Source organism: Athene noctua, chromosome 3 (assembly GCF_965140245.1).
Source record: "Athene noctua chromosome 3, bAthNoc1.hap1.1, whole genome shotgun sequence".
NCBI lineage: Eukaryota > Metazoa > Chordata > Aves > Strigiformes > Strigidae > Athene > Athene noctua.
Window position 1 is genome coordinate 24884867 of NC_134039.1, and position 18316 is coordinate 24903182.

General features: G+C 45.8%; 1 protein-coding gene across 2 annotated transcripts in view; it reads right to left on the reverse strand.

The window, feature by feature from the left end:
- Positions 1 to 17468: 17468 nt before the first annotated feature.
- KRAS (KRAS proto-oncogene, GTPase) overlaps positions 17469 to 18316 on the reverse strand; it is a 39915-nt gene continuing 39067 nt past the window's right edge. For both annotated transcript variants that reach the window (XR_012633393.1, XR_012633392.1), the window contains exon 8: positions 17469 to 17758. The gene's annotated coding sequence lies outside the window, so the exon portion shown is untranslated. The remainder of the gene's footprint in view (positions 17759 to 18316) is intronic.

Below are 18316 nucleotides of genomic sequence, written 5' to 3' on the forward strand. Positions count from 1 at the left end.
ACTCCGTTCTGATGGGTGTCGAAGGCCCCATATGCAGACCAGACCCGCTTCACAGGGAAGTCTGCTGCCTCCCTGGGGCCTAGGTCAAGGACCTCATGGCAAAACTCTCCGCTCTAGTGAGACCCAAGGACTACTACACTCTCTTGTTTTTTCAGATACGTAGCAACAACATTGTCCTAAAGCAATGAAGAGAGATTTCAGGTCCTTGGGGAAACTGGTTAAGGGGTCGGGGGCACAAATAGTGTTCTCCTTCATCCCTTCAGTTGTGGGGATGGATGAGGAAGATTACAGGAGAACTCAACAGATGAACCTGTGGCTCCAAGACTGGTGTTACCATCAGGGCTTTGGATTTTTCAATCATGGGTTGATATACAGGACGCCAGACCTTTTGGCATTGGATGGAAAGCACCTGTCCCTGAGGGGGAAAAGGATCTTGGGGCAGGAGTTAGCTGGGCTCATTGACAGAGCTTTAATCTAGAGCTGAAGGGGGAAGGGGGCAAAACATCAGCCCATCTGAAGTGCTTGTATACCAATGCACACAGCATGGGTAACAAACAGGAGGAGCTTGATGCCATGATGAAACAAGAAAATTATGATGTAATGTCTATCACAGAAACATGGTGGGATGTCTGCCATAACTAGAGTGAGCCAGCTGATGGGTACAAGCTCTTTAGGAGGGATAGACAAGGAAGAAGAGGTGGTGGGGTAGCGCTGTATGTTAGGGACTGTTAGGATTGCTTTCAGTACAAGTGTAGTGAAGACAGGGTGCAGTGTCTTTGCGTTAGAGTCAGGGGGAGGGCCAACACGGCAGATGTTGTAGTAGGAGTCTACTACAGGCCACCCCGCCAGGACAAAGAGGTGGATGTAATATTCTATAAGTGCCCAGGAGAAATCTCATGATCACTTGCCCTTGTTCTTGTGGGAGAATTTAACTTCCCAGACATCTGTTGGAAATACAACACGGCAGTGCAGGAGCAGTCCTGGAGATTCCTAGAATGTGTGGAAGATAACTTCCTGACACAGCCGGTGAGTGAACTGAACAGAGAAAGTGCCCTGCTGGATCTCCTCTTTGTGAGCAGAGAAGGACTGGTGGATGATGTGGTGGTTGGAGGCCGACTAGGGCAGAGAGATCATGAATAGAGTTCTCTATTCTTAGGGAGGCCAGGAGATGGGGAAGCAGAACAGACATCCTGGACTTCCAAAGGGCTGGCTTTGTCTTGTTTAGGCAACTGCTTGACAGCATCCTTTGGGAGATGGTCCTGAAGGGTATAGGGGTCCAGGAAGGCTGGGCACTCTTTAAGAAGGAAGTGTTAATGGCTCAGGAGCAGGCGGTCCCCAGGTGCTGTAAGAGAAGCTGGTGACACAGAAAACCACCCTGACTGAATGGAGCTTTGGCTGCAACTCAGGGAGAAAAGGAAAGTTTACAGCCTTTGGAAGAAGGGGTTAGCCACTCACAAAGATGTTGTGAGGCTATGCAGGGTGGAAATCAGGAGGTCTAAAGCCCATCTGGAAATTAATCTGGCTTCAGCAATCAAGGACAGCAAGAAATGTTTCTCTAAGTATGTGAGCAGCAAAAGAAAGACCAGGGAGAGCCTCCATCCCCTAACAGACACAGGAGGAAATATGGTAACAAGTGACGAGGAAAAGGCTGAGGTGCTTAATGCCTTCTTTGCCTCAGTCTTTAATACAAGACTAGTTGTACTGAGGGAATCCAGCCTCCTGAGCCAGGAGACAGAGACTGGGAGAACAACCCCCCCACAATCCAGGAGGAGACAGTCAGTGACCTGCTGCATCACACAGACATACACAAGTCTTATTTCTTTTGCCCTAAATATTCTTAATAATAGACTAATACTCTGGTATTTCACATAATCTTTTTTTAGTATAGAATTTTTATACTAATTTTATTTGAAGATTTATTTTTAAAATAATAGCTGTGTTTTGCCATTACTTTTCAAAATAAAAATAAATCTTATGTTTCTCCTTCCAAGAAATACTCTTCAGAAACATCCATAAACAACTGTCACCTTTCAAAAATATTGACAGATTCTCCTGTTCACAAGGATAATAAAGTCAGAGCTTGTCATCAACTGAAAAATGTAACTGAAAAATCATCATCCAAAGGTGTCAAGACCCAACTGTGAAGTGATCCTGCTGCACCCTCGGGCAATGAAGGCTAAGGGCACATGGGCTACACTGGGAATTGCATAGCCAGGAAGGCTAGGACTGTTCCCTCTGCAGGGCTCCTGAGGCCATCTGCAATGCTGCATCCGGTTTTGTGTCCCTCAGTACAAGGGAAAGATCGGTAAATTGGAGGGTCCAGAGGAGGGACATGAAGATGGTTAGGGTACTGAAGAAAATGCCACATGAGGAAAGACTGAGCTTTGTTAGTCTGGAAAGGACTAACAAATGCAATCTACCAGTACCTAGAGAGGGGTTATAGGGAAGGCAAAAGGCAAACTTTCCTCAGAGGCGCACAGGGGTGATATGTCATGACAATTAAGCAATGATCACAAGCTGTAACAAGGGAATGGCAATGCATTTAAAGAAAAATTGTTACAATGAGAGTGGTAAAGCAGTCAAAAAGGTTGCTCAGAGATACTGTGGTATCCCTATCCTTAAAAATTTTCAAAACCCAACTGAGCACCTCAATCTCACTTCAGAGTTTGCTCTGATTTGTGCAGGAGATTGAACTGAGTTTTCTCTGGTTTATGCAGCAGGTTGAACTACATGAACTCCAGAAGTCCCTCCTAACATGATTTATCCTATGATTCTAAACTTGTTCTGCAGAGGCTTTACAGAGTGTTAAATGATATACAAGACAAAGAGAAAATCCTTGTGCCCACAAGTCTCTTTAATTTTACCTGCAACAAAACTGACCAAATCTCATATCAGACCATACTGAATGATGTTTCTGAAGGATGGATTCACAGGAGTGAAATGTTTTACTAGTGTATTTCCATAACTTATTATTTAAATTTTAATTTTACAGGTATATAGTACTATTGGGTGATGATTCAACCACCATGCATATCATCCTAAACTGCAGACAATGACTCTTAGCTGCATTTTTATATATTTCCAGCCCTGTTATCTGACCTAGATTTGTGTCATGTCCTTCAGAGTTTTGGCCAACCTGTCTCCAAATGACCTGTGACATCCAGGAACCACTGGAACAAGTGTTGTCAATTGTCTCAAATTCTACAAAAATATTTTTAAGCCCTGGTAAAGCTTTTTTGTGAAATGTTTAAAAGCAGAATGAATTAAACAAATAGAAAAGTAAGGACAAATACCAGGACACCTGAAATTACAATTCCTCTTGACTGCTTGGGTAAGCTGTGGGGCCCTAACACTCTGATCACCCAGACAGTCTCCTCTTTGCCCATGTTTTTTTGCTGTGTACACCAAAGTATAGAAGAGAATGAGTGTGACTAATGGCTACCTTGTGACAGAACTTGAAATGCAGTCATAGCACACACCGAGAAATGGAAACTCCTGGATCCTGTAATGGAGACATAGCCTAAAGTCTCATCATTGTCAAACCTCTACAACACTGGGCAGATTTTGGAAAGCAGTCTTGCCTTTGCATGTGCTCTATAATCCCTTTTCCACTGCTGTGCAAACAAAAACTTCTGTTCCAGTGAATGAAATTCTGCTAGTTGAGACTCCCTTCATTCTTGATCCTGTTTATATATATATACATGCCCTGGTTCAGCTAGGATAGGGTTAAGTTTCCCCAGCAGTGGGGAGGGAGCTCTAGCCAGGTTATTCGATACCATGCTGACGTCAGGTCTGGGCGCCCAAGTGCAGGAACAGTTTGTGTGTTGCTTTTGTTCCTGACAGTACCCGCGATTGGACTGCTCTATCCTTGCGGTATATCTCTGTATATCTTTTGTCCTGTTTACTGTTATTACTGCTTATTGTTATTGTTGTTCTTCGGTTTATTATTTGTTGCACTGTTGTATTAAATCTTTCCTTATCTCAACCCCAGGGTTTGTGCCTCACTCCCTGCCCCATCTGGTCCAAGGGTGGGGGAGGGACAATGGCAACGTGGTCTCTGTCCCAGCAGGGCCTAAAGAACCATAGCCTTTTTGGCACCCAATGTGGGGCATGAGAGGGTTGAGATAAGGATCAAAAAGGGACAGACCCTGACCAGAGTATGTTAGAGCAATCTGTTAGGTGCAATTTTTCTGGTTTTATTTTTATTGTTTGATAAGAAATATTTGCAATGCTGGCCCACTTGCTTGAGTGGTGGGGCTGGATTAATCCTTATATCCACTGTTTGTTCCCAGTGATGCTGTTTGTTGTCAGTGGAAAAAGTGTCAAGGGTCTTATTTTGCTATATTGGCTACTGACTGCTTATAATGTGTTTGTATCGCTATGTGTGGGGGTGAACTTGTTTGCTGCCTGGGCTTTTGTTAGGGGTCTCACCCCCTCTATGGGTGAGCCAGAGGAAGAGATCCTCTCATGTTTTGAGAGTTTTAACTATCCTTGGAGCCTGCAGGCCAGTGTGTTTGCGGCACAATGCTTTCTGGGTGTCTGCCAGATCTTGTTTTGGGCCATGTGGCACTTCTCCAACAAGAGCAGTACCCGGAAACCTGCCCCGAGGTCAGATAATAGTGAGTGGCAAGGTGTGTGGGAAAGGATGGGCAAGTGCCTGGTCAGTGGTTGCCTCCAGTGTTTTGGAATTTCACTCCCGAACAAATGCAGAGCCCTGATAAGCTGATGGAGTGCTTAGAAAGGGTGTGTTACCAAGCTGGCAAATCCCAGGAGACACAACTCACTGCAATGTTCTGGGGACTTGCCCATGCCTACCGTGTCCTCTTTAATACCACTCACTGCCCTCAAGCGGGAGAAAGGTCTGCAGGATCTGAAAGTGAACTTACTGATACAGCAGCTGGGCCAGGGGGACAACCAGTGCCAGTATCAATTGCCCCCACTAGTGCAGCAGTTGGGCCAGAGGGACAAGCAGTGCCAGTATCAGTTGCCCCAATACAGAAAACCAAATATACCAAAAAGTCAGCTTGCAAAGTGAGGGATGGGGATGAGCCAGGCCCAGCACGGGAACAGGAGGAAGCACCAGATGTGATCACCCGATCTCTATCCCTGACTGAGCTGTGAGATATGGGGAAAGATTTCGGCCACCTCCCAGGTGAGCAGATTTTCACCTGGTTGCTCTGATGCTGGAATAGTGGAGCTGGTGTTTTTGAAATGGAGGGGAGAGAGGCCAAGCAGCTGGGATCTTTGGCCAAGGATGCTGGCATTGATAGGGAAACAGGGAAACAGACTCAAACCCTTAGTCTTTGAAAGCGACTCCTGCTCAGTGTAAGGGAGAGGTACCCATACAAGGATGATGTCCTATGCTGGTTAGACAAGTGGACCAACATTGAGAAAGGCATTCAGAATCTCAGGGAACTGGCTGTGTTTGATATGGTTTATGGTGATCTGAATGATCAGCGGTCACCCATGGACCCAGATCAGGCCCCTTGCACACACTTGATGTGGAGAAAGTTCCTGAAAAGTGCACCAGAAGCACACTCGAAAGCACTGGCAATAATGTCCTGGTGGACAGACACCCACACTCTAACAGTGGATGGAGTGCTTGGCAAGCTCCGGCAATATGAGGGAAATCTCCCTTCATCCCAACTTTCCTGGGTTTCAGCTGTGGAGGAACTGTCTCAGAGGGTCCAGAAAATGGAAGAGGACATGTCCTACATTCCACCTGCACGGGCTGATGTCTCAGGATTAGAAGTAAATGCTTCCTCACCCAAGAGAAGGAAAGTAGACGGTACACACCACGGGGCACCCTGTGGTTTTTTCTCTGCAGCCATGGAGAAAACATGAGGAGGTGGGATGGACAGCCCACTGCTGCCCTAGCTGCATGAGTAGAGCAGCTGAAAGGGAAGACCATCACAGAAGGGGAGTCCTCCAAGAAAAGTGCACCTCCAGTGTCCAGTCAGAAATCCCCCAGCAGAATAGAATGGTGAACGTCATGCCTGACCCTCTTGAGGGGACCAGTAAATCATTCTTGCAAGAAGTGAGTGATGATGAGCAGGATTAGAGGGGCCCTGCCTCCAGCCAGGTGGAGGAAAGGGATAATCGGATTTACTGGACAGTGTGGATCCGATGGCCTGGCACATCAGACCCGCAAGGATATAAGGCTTTGGTGGACACTGGCGCTCAGTGCACCCTGATGCCATCGAGCTACAGTGAGGTTGAATCCATTTGCATCTCTGGAGTGACAGGGGGATCCCAGCAGCTGACCTTACTGGAAGCTGAAGTGAGCCTGACTGGGAAGGACTGGCATAAGCACCCCATTGTGACTGGCCCAGATGCCCCGTGCATCCTGGGCATGGACTATCTCAGGAGAGGGTACTTCAGAGACCCAAAAGGGTACCGGTGGGCTTTTGGTGTAGCTGCCCTGGAGGAGGCTGAACAGATGTCCAGCTTAGCCGGCCTCTCAGAGGATCCCTCAGTGGTGGGGCGGCTTAAGGTTGAGGAGCAGCGAGTGCCGATTGCTACCAGGACGGTGCACCGGTGGCAGTACCGCACCAACCGATATAACCCAGTCACCATCCTTCAGCTGATCCGCCAACTAGAAAGCCAGAAGGTGATCAGCAAAACTCACTCACTGTTCAACAGCCCTATATGGCCAGTGAGAAAGCCTAATGGCGAATGGAGGCTAACTGTGGACTACCGTGGCCTGAATGAAGTGACGCCAGCAATGAGTGCTGCAGTGCCGGACATGCTAGAGCTCCAGTATGAACTGGAGTCGAAGGCAGCCAAGTGGTACGCCACGACTGACATTGCTAATGAGTTCTTCTCCATTCTGATAGCGCCAGAGTGCAGGCCACAGTTCGCGTTCACTTGGAGAGGCATCCAGTACACCTGGAATCGATTGCCCCAGGGGTGGAACCACAGCTCCACTGTTTGCCATGGACTGGTCCATACTGCACTGGAGAAAGGTGGGCCCCAGAACTCCTGCAGTACATTGATGACATCATTGTATGGGGGAACACAGCCGAGGAAGTCTTTGACAAAGGGAAGAAGATAACTGAAATCCTCCTGAAGGCCGGCTTTGCCATTAAGCAGAAGAAAGTTAAGGGGCCTGCAAGGAAAATTCAATTCCTAGGAATAAAATGGCAAGATGGGCGTCACCACATCCCAATGGAGGTGATAAACAAGATAACAGCCATGGCCCCACCAACTTCTAAAAAGCAGACTCAGTCTTTCCTGGGCGCTGTGGGGTTCTGGAGGATGCACATCCCAAACTACAGCCTGGTTGTGAGCCCTCTCTACCATGTAACCTATAAGAAGAACTATTTTGAATGGGGCCCTGAGCAACAAAAATCCTTTGAACAAATTAAGCAGGAGATTGCCCAAGCAATAGCCCTCGGGCCAGTCCGGGAAGGGCAGGAGGTTAAGAACATGCTCTACACCGCAGCCGGGGAGAATGGCCCTACCTGGAGCCTCTGGCAGAGAGCACCTGGGGAAACTCAAGACAGACCTGAGATGGGGAGTCTAAACAATCTTAGATTGATGGTACAAGACTGGGAAACTTGCGCAAAGACAAAAGGAGGCGTATGGGGCTGTTTGCAAAGACATACCAGGTGCTGATAACCTTGCTAGGCTGCTATCTCCTAGCTCAAAAAGAAGCCTCCTCTGGTCCTTGAAGTTGTGGGTATCAGCAACCGATCACCCCACAAACTGGCCTGGCAGTCTGGTCAGAAGCCAGAGAACAACTGAGGCTGCGCAGAGCAACAGGGTGAAAAGTTCATCAGCGAGGAAGAAGAGGTACTTCATCTATGCGACCCCTGCCCAGAACTTCAAGAGCTCATCGCAGAGGCGCAAGGGGAGGAGACCTGATTACCATGAGAAGCAAGGAGAGGCGGGGTAGGCTACGTATATGTATAGGCGTTCTATGAATATGCACTACTTTATAACATTTAAGCCGGACGGGAGCTGCAAATGGCACGCATGCTTGTGGTGGAGCGATCCCCCATGTGCCCAGCGCTGAATAAACATACCTACTTTATAACTCCACAGTTATAGAGTGATTTTTCCGCAAGTCATCTTGGTGACCCAGATGGGAGTATCTCTGCTCGGCTGCTGTTGACTGCTGACGGGTGGACTTCCTAGGTGCACCCCGAGCTTTTCTCGGAGGAACTCTGCTACCAGCTGTCCACTGCGGGAGCAGACAAGGACCATCTGATTTGCGGACAAAGGTATGTTTATAAGGGTAACGGGCTGCTGGTAAGACGCACAGAGATGTCTGGCGCACGGCTCAGTCCCAAGGAGGGGGTATACCCATTTGGTTTTGGTTTTGGTAATCCGTGGGAAAGGAGCAAGATCTTTTGGGGCAAACTACTGATGACTGGTATATAAGAGGCAGTTTGCATTTTGGGCAGGGTACTGGTAATTACCGTCACCTGCAGGATCTTGCTTCAGGTCATTGTATAGTGCACTAATTGTGGATATACTGGCTTTGAACTGACTGCAAATTGTTAACGGTTTATGATATATGTTACAAACGGACTTGGTGATTGTTTAAACTTGGTATATTTTGTGGTATGAGTGGAAAGTGTGGTGGGCCCTTTAAGTGTCTGTGTGCCTGCATGCCTGCTGGGGCAGGGCGTGAGTGAGACGCTGCCACTGCTGTGCGAGTGAGAGGCAGCCGCTGCAAAACAAATGAGAAGTTTATGTCTGTTTAAATAATACGCTGTCCTTGTATGTCTTGTGAAAACATTGTATGAACCAGAGACGGGAAAGTGAATCCCTTCTCTGTCGGTTTGGGTTAGAATCTAGTGATTACTTGTGTAGAAGGAATGAATGGTCAGCACGGGGAAATTATTTATACCTGCTAGAAGGATTGTACACAGATCCTTCTGGGCAACTGGTAGCACCAGACTGGGAACAAACAGCAGATTATACTCCCCGGGTTCGTGGGAGAATCCCCTGCTTTCTCTGTGCTCCCACGGTCCTACCTTTGGTAATTTTCATCAAGCTTGGGTATTAGCAGAGTGCGTAGATTGTCAGTGTAAGTGGTATTGTGCGTCTGATAAGAGGAAGTCGGGGTGTGCAGAGTGCTGGGAAGAAGAGGTGTTGTTAGACCTAAATTTGTGTGTGGAAGAAATCATAAGATACCGGAACTTTGGGAAGTGAAGGAGGAAGAGTGGGAGAAGGTTAAAAGACAGTGTAGAAGCCGCTCTAAGTGGAGAGAAAGGATTTTGGGAAGGAGAAATAATAATGGGAAATAAACAAGGAAGAATTGTAAAGAAAAGCCCATTGGATTGCATACTCACGCACTGGAAAGACATAGCGGGGAGGGGAAGCACGGAAAGCAAGAAAATCCTGATTAAATATTGTAATCAGTGGTGGCCACTTTACAAACTAGAAGAAGCAGCTAAATGGCCACTAAATGGTACCTTAGACTATAACACGCTTTTGCAATTAATGTTATTTTTACAGAGGGAAGGGAAGTAGGATGAGGTGTCTTACGCAGACATGTTCTTTACCCTCCGAAATCACCCGGAGTGGCAGAGGAACTGTGGACTAGTTCCACCATAAGATCCTTTAGTGCTTGCCCTGGAAAAAGATTATAAGGGAGAAATGAAAGTAAGACTATATTATGGTGGTGGGAGCTACTAGCCAAAGTGAAAAGGCTTATTTTTGCAAACCTTTGAAATATAAACTGGGAAAGCAGTTAGGCATACACAAATTTCTGTATATGCCTAACTCCACAAAAGCACTCCTAGGAAGAGACTTACTAGAACAATTAGGAGCAACCATTACCTTTAACAATGGAGAGATTACTCTGGAGGTAGATAACCAAGAACTTATACAAATCATGAGCTTGTCCCTAACTAGTATCCCCACAGGAGGAGAAATCAGTGAGGAAATTATCAAGTGTATCCCGGAGCATGGGCCACTGACACGCCTGGAAGGGCAAAGCATGCCTCATCCGTAGAGGTGAAACTTAAGGAAGGACAACAACCAGTAAGAATTAAGCAATACCCTTTAAAAAGGAAGATCGGGAAGGGATCCAGCCAGTTATAGAAAAATCTTTACAAATAGGATTAATAAATAGATCTCCACCCAGTGGTGGCAAACCCATACACTTTGTTAACAAAATTAATTCCTGAGCTAATCTGGTTTACTGTTTTAGACCTCAAGGATGCTTTCTTTTGCCTCTCTCTCCTCGAAGCCAGTCAGAAAATACTTGCATTTGAATGGGAAAATCCTAAGAGTGGATGTAAAACCCAGTTGGCCTGGATGGTGCTGCCACAAGGATTTAAAAACGGCCCCACTATATTTGGTAACTAATTGGCCAAAGACCTTGAACTATGGGAAACCCCAACTCCACCTGAAGAGGGAAAGCTGCTGCAGTATGTAGACAACCTCCTAATCGCCACCAAGACAAAAGAGGCCTGTGTGACCTGGACGGTAAGCCTTTTAAATTTTGGGGGACTTCAGGGCTACCAGGTATCTAAAAAGAAGGCCCAAGTGGTGCAGAGTGAAGTGATCTATCTGGGCTACGAAATCAGTGCTGGAAAGAGAACTTTAGGACAAGCTCGGAAGGAGGCGATTTGCCAGACTCCGAGGCCACAGACAGTGAAAGAACTGCGAACGCTCCTGGGAATGACTGGGTGGTGCCGACTATGGATTTCTAATTATGGATTACTTGTTAAACCTTTATATGCACTAACCGCCACTGAACAGAGAAACCTCCAATGGAATAAGGAGGCCATACGAGCCTTCGACTTGCTAAAGAAGGCCCTGATGTCAGCCCCGGCCTTGGGACTTCCAGATGTAAGTAAACCATTCTTTCTCTTTTCACACGAGAAACAGGGAATTGCATTGGGAATACCGGCACAGGACTTAGGCCCGTATCGTCAGGCAGTTGCCTATTTCTCCAAGCAACTAGATACAACCGCTAAAGGTTGGCCTGGATGCCTATGAGCGGTTGCAGCAGTGATCTTAAACATACAGGAGACACGAAAATTCACCTTAGGCCAGAAAATGACTGTGCTAGTATCTCACACGGTGTCTACAGTATTAGAAATTAAAGGGGGACATTGACTTTTGCCCCAAAAGTTCTTAAAATATCAGGTGGAATTAGTAGAACAAGATGATGTGGAGATTGTAGTAACTAACATTATTAACCCAGCTTCTTTCTCTGAGTGGAAACACAGGAGAACCAGTGCAACATGACTGCCTGGAAACCATCGAGGCAACATACTCAAGCCGCACAGAAGGATGCCCCTCTGGAAGATGCTGAGAACTGGTTTACAGATGGGAGCAGCTATGTCCTGAGCAGCAAAAGGTATGCTGGGTATGCTGTCACTACCACCCAAGAAATACTGGAATCAGGACCGCTGCCTGTGAATACATCTGCACAAAAGGCAGAGATAATCGCTCTGACCCGTGCTTTAGAATTAGCCCAAGGCAAGACTGTGAACATTTATACAGACTCAAAGTATGCCTTTGGGGTAGTTCATGCTCATGGAGCAATCTAGAAGGAAAGAGGACTGCTAAATCCACAAAGGATATACATCAAACATAGGAAGGAAATTCTGAGGCTACTAGAAGCTGTCCAACTTCCAAGAAAAGTGGCAATTATGCATATTAAAGCATACCAAAAGGTGAACTCGGATTTGGAAAAAGGAAATGAACTGGTGGACAGAGAGGCAAAACAAGCAGCCAAAAGAGAGGTAAAATTGGAGGGAGCTTTAGTTCCTGATGGGCAAGTCATCCCAGAAGGTAAGCCTACTTATACTAAAGAAGATCAAAAGTTAATTACAGACCTGGAAGGATCATATAATGAAGAAGGTTGGGCCATCACTCCCCAAGGGAAGGTAGTAATTCCCTCTTATTTAGCTAGACACCTGGTACGGGAGGAACACAGGAAAGGGCACTGGGGAGTGGAGGCCCTATACCGATATTTGGTCAAGAGTATTAGAGCTAGAAATTTGTATACCATAGTAAGACAGGTGACTCAACAGTATGACCTTTGCCTCCAGACTAATCCTAAGAATACCCCCACTCTAGAAGTAGGCCAAATTGGAAAGGGAAATGGACTGGGACAACAATGGCAAATTGATTTTTCAGAACTTCCAAGAAAAGGCGGGTATCGATATTTACTGGTATTAACGGATACCTTTTCAGGTTAGCCAGAAGCATTCCCCACTAGGTCTGCCAAAGTCCGGGAAGTAACAAGAATATTAGTACAAGAAATAATTCCACGCTTTGGGGTCCCAGCGACTATATCCTCAGGTAGAGGACCACACTTTATCTCAAAAGTAGTTCAGCAAATCAGTCGCTGTCCGGGTATAGACTGGCAACTTCACACTCCTTATCATCCCCAATCTAGTGGCCAAGTAGAAAAGATGAACCATTTGATTAAACAGCAAATAGTGAAACTCGGGCAGGAGTCAAACTTGACCTAGCCCCAGGCTCTCCCTCTGGCACTTTTGCGTATACGAGCAAAACCGAGGGCCAGGGAAGGGTTGAGCCCTTTTGAGATATTATATAGCAGACCTTACGCGGTACTGAAGGGAACGTCGATGCAAGTTGGGGAGGAACCTATAACTTCATACATAATAGCATTAAGTAAACAACTCAATAGAATTGGGAAACATATATTTGGAGCTCGGGGTAGAGAGTTAGATGAGCCTGTACATAACATTCAGCCTGGAGACTATGTGTATGTTAAGTCTCTTACAGAAAAGACGTTGGAACCACAATGGGAAGGGCCGTTTCAAGTGCTACTCACAACATTTACGACCATCAAGATTAAGGAATACTCAACCTGGATCCATCACACCCGAGTAAAGAGGGCCCACAAATCCCCATAGAAGGTTACACAAACTCAGCTGAGAAGACTACACTTCTCACAATAAGTCTAATAATCTCCTTTCCCCAAATACCCAGTCAAAGGTTCACTGAATGGCCATGGTCCCAGGCGTACACTGGGTACACTGGAAGCATAGGTATAACCAATACTAACTCAGCCTTGACTTTAGCTACTGTAGTATTACGGGGAATAGAGGTGTATACAAAAACCAAACGGAGAGACATCAATGGAGTACTGCAATTATGGAGAACGGTAGGGCAAGAAATTAGAGTAGGGTGTTGAGTAATGGATAAGATCACCCATTGGTCAGTGCGTCAAATTACAGTGTCGGAGATCAAGATATCAATTCCCAAATATATCGTGTCAAGTATTGGCCATATTTGTAATCCGAAAGATCTAAAATGCTGGTATAATTTTACTTTGACTCAACCTGCTGTTTCTGTGACATGTCTCTGGGCCAAAGATAAACTAGGGCTATCTTTTAAATTTAACATGGTGACTACCCTAGTAACAACCACCACTGAAAGCATGGTGACCATGACAACCACACCAATCGCTGTAAATCTTACACCCAACACATACGAGATTGGCCCGTACGTGATCAGACACGCAGACCAACAGCAAGTGCTGATCAATCCAAAATGAAAATTACAACAACCATTGAGGTATTCACTATCAGCATTAGGGGTACATCAGTGGGCAATGTCAAAAGTAATGCCAGATTGGGAGCAAAAAGAAACAAAAGATCACACACTTATTGCTGAAACACTGGGAGTGTTACAAGGTGATGTCGCCATAGCTCTAAGTTGCATACAAGCCCAGTTATGGATGCAAACAGTAGCAGACTCTGTAATAAGGGAAGGAGAGGAGGGTATGCTTCCCACTGAAATTCAAAAAATAGTTTGGGATCGAACCCTGTATCATGAAAGAACAACCGGGATTTATATGTGAAAGTAATACCTTAATAACCCAGGATACCTACTTAGATACTGACCAAAAAATCTGTCACATTGGAGCATGTCCCAACGTAGATTTGAGAACCATTGTTGTCTATACCGGAAAGGGATGTGCATGTTTAAGGACACTGTGTGACACAATAACCATAGATGGGCAAGAGAAGAAACTAATACAGTATCTAAATTATTGTATTTGTAATTTCACCATCATCCTAGGGTGTGATTTCACTTATTCTGCCCCGGTGGTTACACATTCCTTCTTGAAAAGTAGCCTTATGGTAACGGTACTTCCTGTCCCCATAGGGTTAAATGTAAGTCATATACAAAGCCTATTAAAACACCCAGACTTACACCGGATACTGGAGGAAGTCAAAGAGAAGAGGGAAGAAACTTTACTCACAACCTTTCATGATGGGGAAAAGATAAAAAAGGTCTTAAAGATGGTTGAGCAAGATGGGAAACATAATTAGTGGGATATGCTCCTCAGATGGTCGCCTACAACTACTGAAATCTTAAAACACAGCCCTTCACCCTAGTGGTTGTTTTATTAATATCTGTAGCAATCTTGTTGATCCTTACTGTAGCTATATATGTATGGATGTGGAGACTTAAAAAATGCTTGCAAGCTATATATGACGCTTTATATCACAATCTGAGCTTTAAGCAATAAACTAACTGTAGGATAGTACTAACATATTATGGGGCCAGGGAAATAGATTAAGTAGATAAATAAGTAGTAAAAGAATTTACTAAGTAGGAAGAAAAGGGGGGAATGAGATGGGGAGTCTAAACAATCTTAGATTGATGGTACAAGACTGGGAAACTTGCGCAAAGACAAAAGGAGGCGTATGGGGCTGTTTGCAAAGACATACCAGGTGCTGATAACCTTGCTAGGCTGCTATCTCCTAGCTCAAAAAGAAGCCTCCTCTGGTCCTTGAAGTTGTGGGTATCAGCAACCGATCACCCCACAAACTGGCCTGGCAGTCTGGTCAGAAGCCAGAGAACAACTGAGGCTGCGCAGAGCAACAGGGTGAAAAGTTCATCAGTGAGGAAGAAGAGGTACTTCATCTATGCGACCCCTGCCCAGAACTTCAAGAGCTCATCGCAGAGGCGCAAGGGGAGGAGACCTGATTACCATGAGAAGCGAGGAGAGGCGGGGATAGGCTACGTATATGTATAGGCGTTCTATGAATATGCACTACTTTATAACATTTAAGCCGGACGGGAGCTGCAAATGGCACGCATGCTTGTGGTGGAGCGATCCCCCATGCGCCCAGCGCTGAATAAACATACCTACTTTATAACTCCACAGTTATAGAGTGATTTTTCCACAAGTCAGACCTCTAGGCTTTTGGAGCCCGGGATACAAAGGTTCTGAAGCTAATTATACACCAACTGAGAAGGAGATACTGGCAGCGTACGAAGGAGTTCGGGCTGCCTCAGAAGTGGTCGGCACTGAAACACGGCTCCTCTTGGCACCCCGACTGCCGGTGCTGGGGTGGATGTTCAAAGGAAAGGCTTCCTCCACACATCATGCAACCGATGCCACGTGGAGTAAATGGGTTGCGTTGATAACACAATGGGCTTGAATAGGGAACCCCTGCCGCCCAGGGATACTAGAGGTGATCACGATCTGGCCAGAGAGCAAAGATTCTGAGATGTCACCAGAACAGGAGGTGACACGTGCTAAGGAGGCTCCACCATATAACGAGCTGCCGGATGAGGAGAAGCGATATGCCCTGTTCACTGATGGGTCTTGTCGCATTGTGGGAAAACACTGACGATGGAAGGCTGCTGTATGGAGTCCCACACGACGGGTCACTGAAGCTGCTGAGGGACAGGGTGAATCGAGCCAGTTCGCAGAGGTGAAAGCCATCCAGCTTGCTTTGGATATTGCTGAGCGGGAAAAGTGGCCGAGGCTCTACCTCTACACCGACTCGTGGGCAGTGGTGAATACCCTGTGGAAATGGTTGCAGCAGTGGAAGCAGAGCAACTGGCAACGTAAGGGTAAAACCGTCTGGGCTACTGAAGTATGGCAGGACATTGCAACCCGTGTGGAAAACCTCGTTGTGAAGGTGCACCATGTGGATGCCCATGTACCCAAGAGTCGGGCCACTGATGAACATCGACACAACCAGCAGGCGGACCAAGCTGCTAAGATTAGAGTGGCTCAGGTGGACTTGGACTGGCAGCGCAAAGGTGAACTGTTCATAGCCCGGTGGGCCCATGAGACCTCTGGCCACCAAGGTAGAGATGCAGCATACAGGTGGGCTCGAGATAGAGGGGTGGACCTCACCATTGACACCATTGCAGAGATCATCCACCCATGTGAGACGTGTGCTGCAATCAAACACGCCAAGCGGGTGAAGCCCCAGTGGAATGGAGAGCGATGGCTGAAATACAGATATGGAGAGGCCTGGCAGATCGACTACATCACACTGCCACAGACCCCCCCACAGGAAGCGCCACGTGCTCACAATGGTGGAAATAACCACTGGATGGCTGGAAGCTTACCCAGCGCCCCACGCCACCGCCCGAAACACCATCCTGGGCCTTGAAACCCAAGTCCTGTGGCGACACGGCACCCCAGAGAGAATTGAGTCAGACAACGGGACCCACTTCCGAAACAACCTCATAAATGCCTGGGCAGAAGAACACGGCATCGAGTGGGTCTACCATATCCCCTACCACGCACCAGCCTCTGGGAAGATCGAGTGCTACTATGGACTGTTAAAAACCACATTGAAAGCATTGGGAGGTGGGACCTTCAAGGACTGGGACATGCATCTAGCAAAGGCCACCTGGCTAGTCAACACAAGAGGATCTGCCAGTCGAGCTGGACCGGCTCAGTCAAAACCTCCACGTGCCGTAGATGGGGATAAAGTCCCTGTGGTGCACATAAGGAATATCTTGGGACAAATGGCCTGGTTTAGTCCTGTGCGAGGCAAAGGTAAAGGCAAACCCATCCACGGGATTGCTTTTGCCCAGGTGTACCTGGTAGGTGATGCAGGACAATGGAGAGGTCCGATGCGTACCACAGGGGGCCTTGATTCTGGGTGAGAACATGCCGTGAATTATGTCGTGCCTTTGTAAATTGTTATTTTGTTAACTGCTAAATGGCAGCTGGACATGATGCAGATGGTATAGAATAAATGGGTGGATTATGTCCTGGTTCAACTAGGATAGGGTTAAGTTTCCCCAGCAGTGGGGAGGGAGCTCTAGACGGATTATTCGATACCATGCTGACATCAGGCCCAGGTGCCCAAGCGCAGGAACAGTTTGTGTTTTGCTTTTGTCCCTGACAGTACCCGCGATGGGACTGCTCTATCCTTGCGGTATATCTCTGTATATCTTTTGTCCTGTTTACTGTTTATTGTTATTGTTATTGCTGTTGTTCTGTTTATTATTTATTACACTGTTGTATTAAATTTTTCCTTATCTCAACCCCAGGGTTTGTATCTCACTCCCTGTCCGGTCTGGTCCAAGGGTGGGGGAGGGACAACAGCAACGTGGTCTCAGATCCCGGCAGGGCCTAAACCACCACAATATATCAGAGGAGTTAAATATTTGGCTTAATTCTTACAATTTTTTGTATCAAAGAAAAAAAAATTGGGATATTTGAATAAGCTATCATTTAAACAAATCCAAACACTCAGAAGTTGCTTTTATGAAACATTTAATTGAGAAGACTGCAGTAGTTCACAATGTGTTATTATCACATTAGTCGCTGAGCCGTATGATAAACACCATGTGTCACGTGATTGTTAATCTCTCACTTGAACCGTTTCCATATCATCATCCTGGAACTAGCTCTAATGAGAGTATATGTTGAAAAAATGTGTGCAAGATTACTTTTCTTTTTCTTTATAATGTCTATTATTTTTAATTCTTCTTCTCCCTAGGGGAAAAAATATTCTGTGAAGGATAAGGGCACAGGCAAGTGTGACTTCTGAAAAAAAAAAAGGACAGAAAAAAAAATTTTGTAGTAAATATTTTTTTTAAACAAAAAAATATTTAGATACTACCAATCAGTTTCCGTTCTGAATTCCAGTCTTCTCAGAAAAATAAATATATATATATTCTAATACATACACATATATATACAGGCATACACAAAAAACAATTTATCTGCTCTAACATGTAATCACTTACAGAATTTGTATCAAAATTCTTGTCACAGGTGTCCCAAATGTAGAACACAAAAAATACATCCAATTGAAAGTATAGTGGAAATTGAAAAAAGAGGTATTTATTCAAACTGGAGTATCACATATTGCAAAAGTTAATGCATTTAACCACAGCATCTTTATGTATCAAAACCAGGCCAGATTATCTTGTCTCAGGGAATTTTGCTGAATCAAAGCAACAGTAAGCCAAACATTTGCTTAGTGAAAGAATGCTAGTGAAAAAAAATTCAGCACTCTTTTCCTTGACCTTACATGTATTATGTTTTATTATTAATCCAGCTCATTACCCTATCAATTTGTGGGATCTTATATAAGAGTAC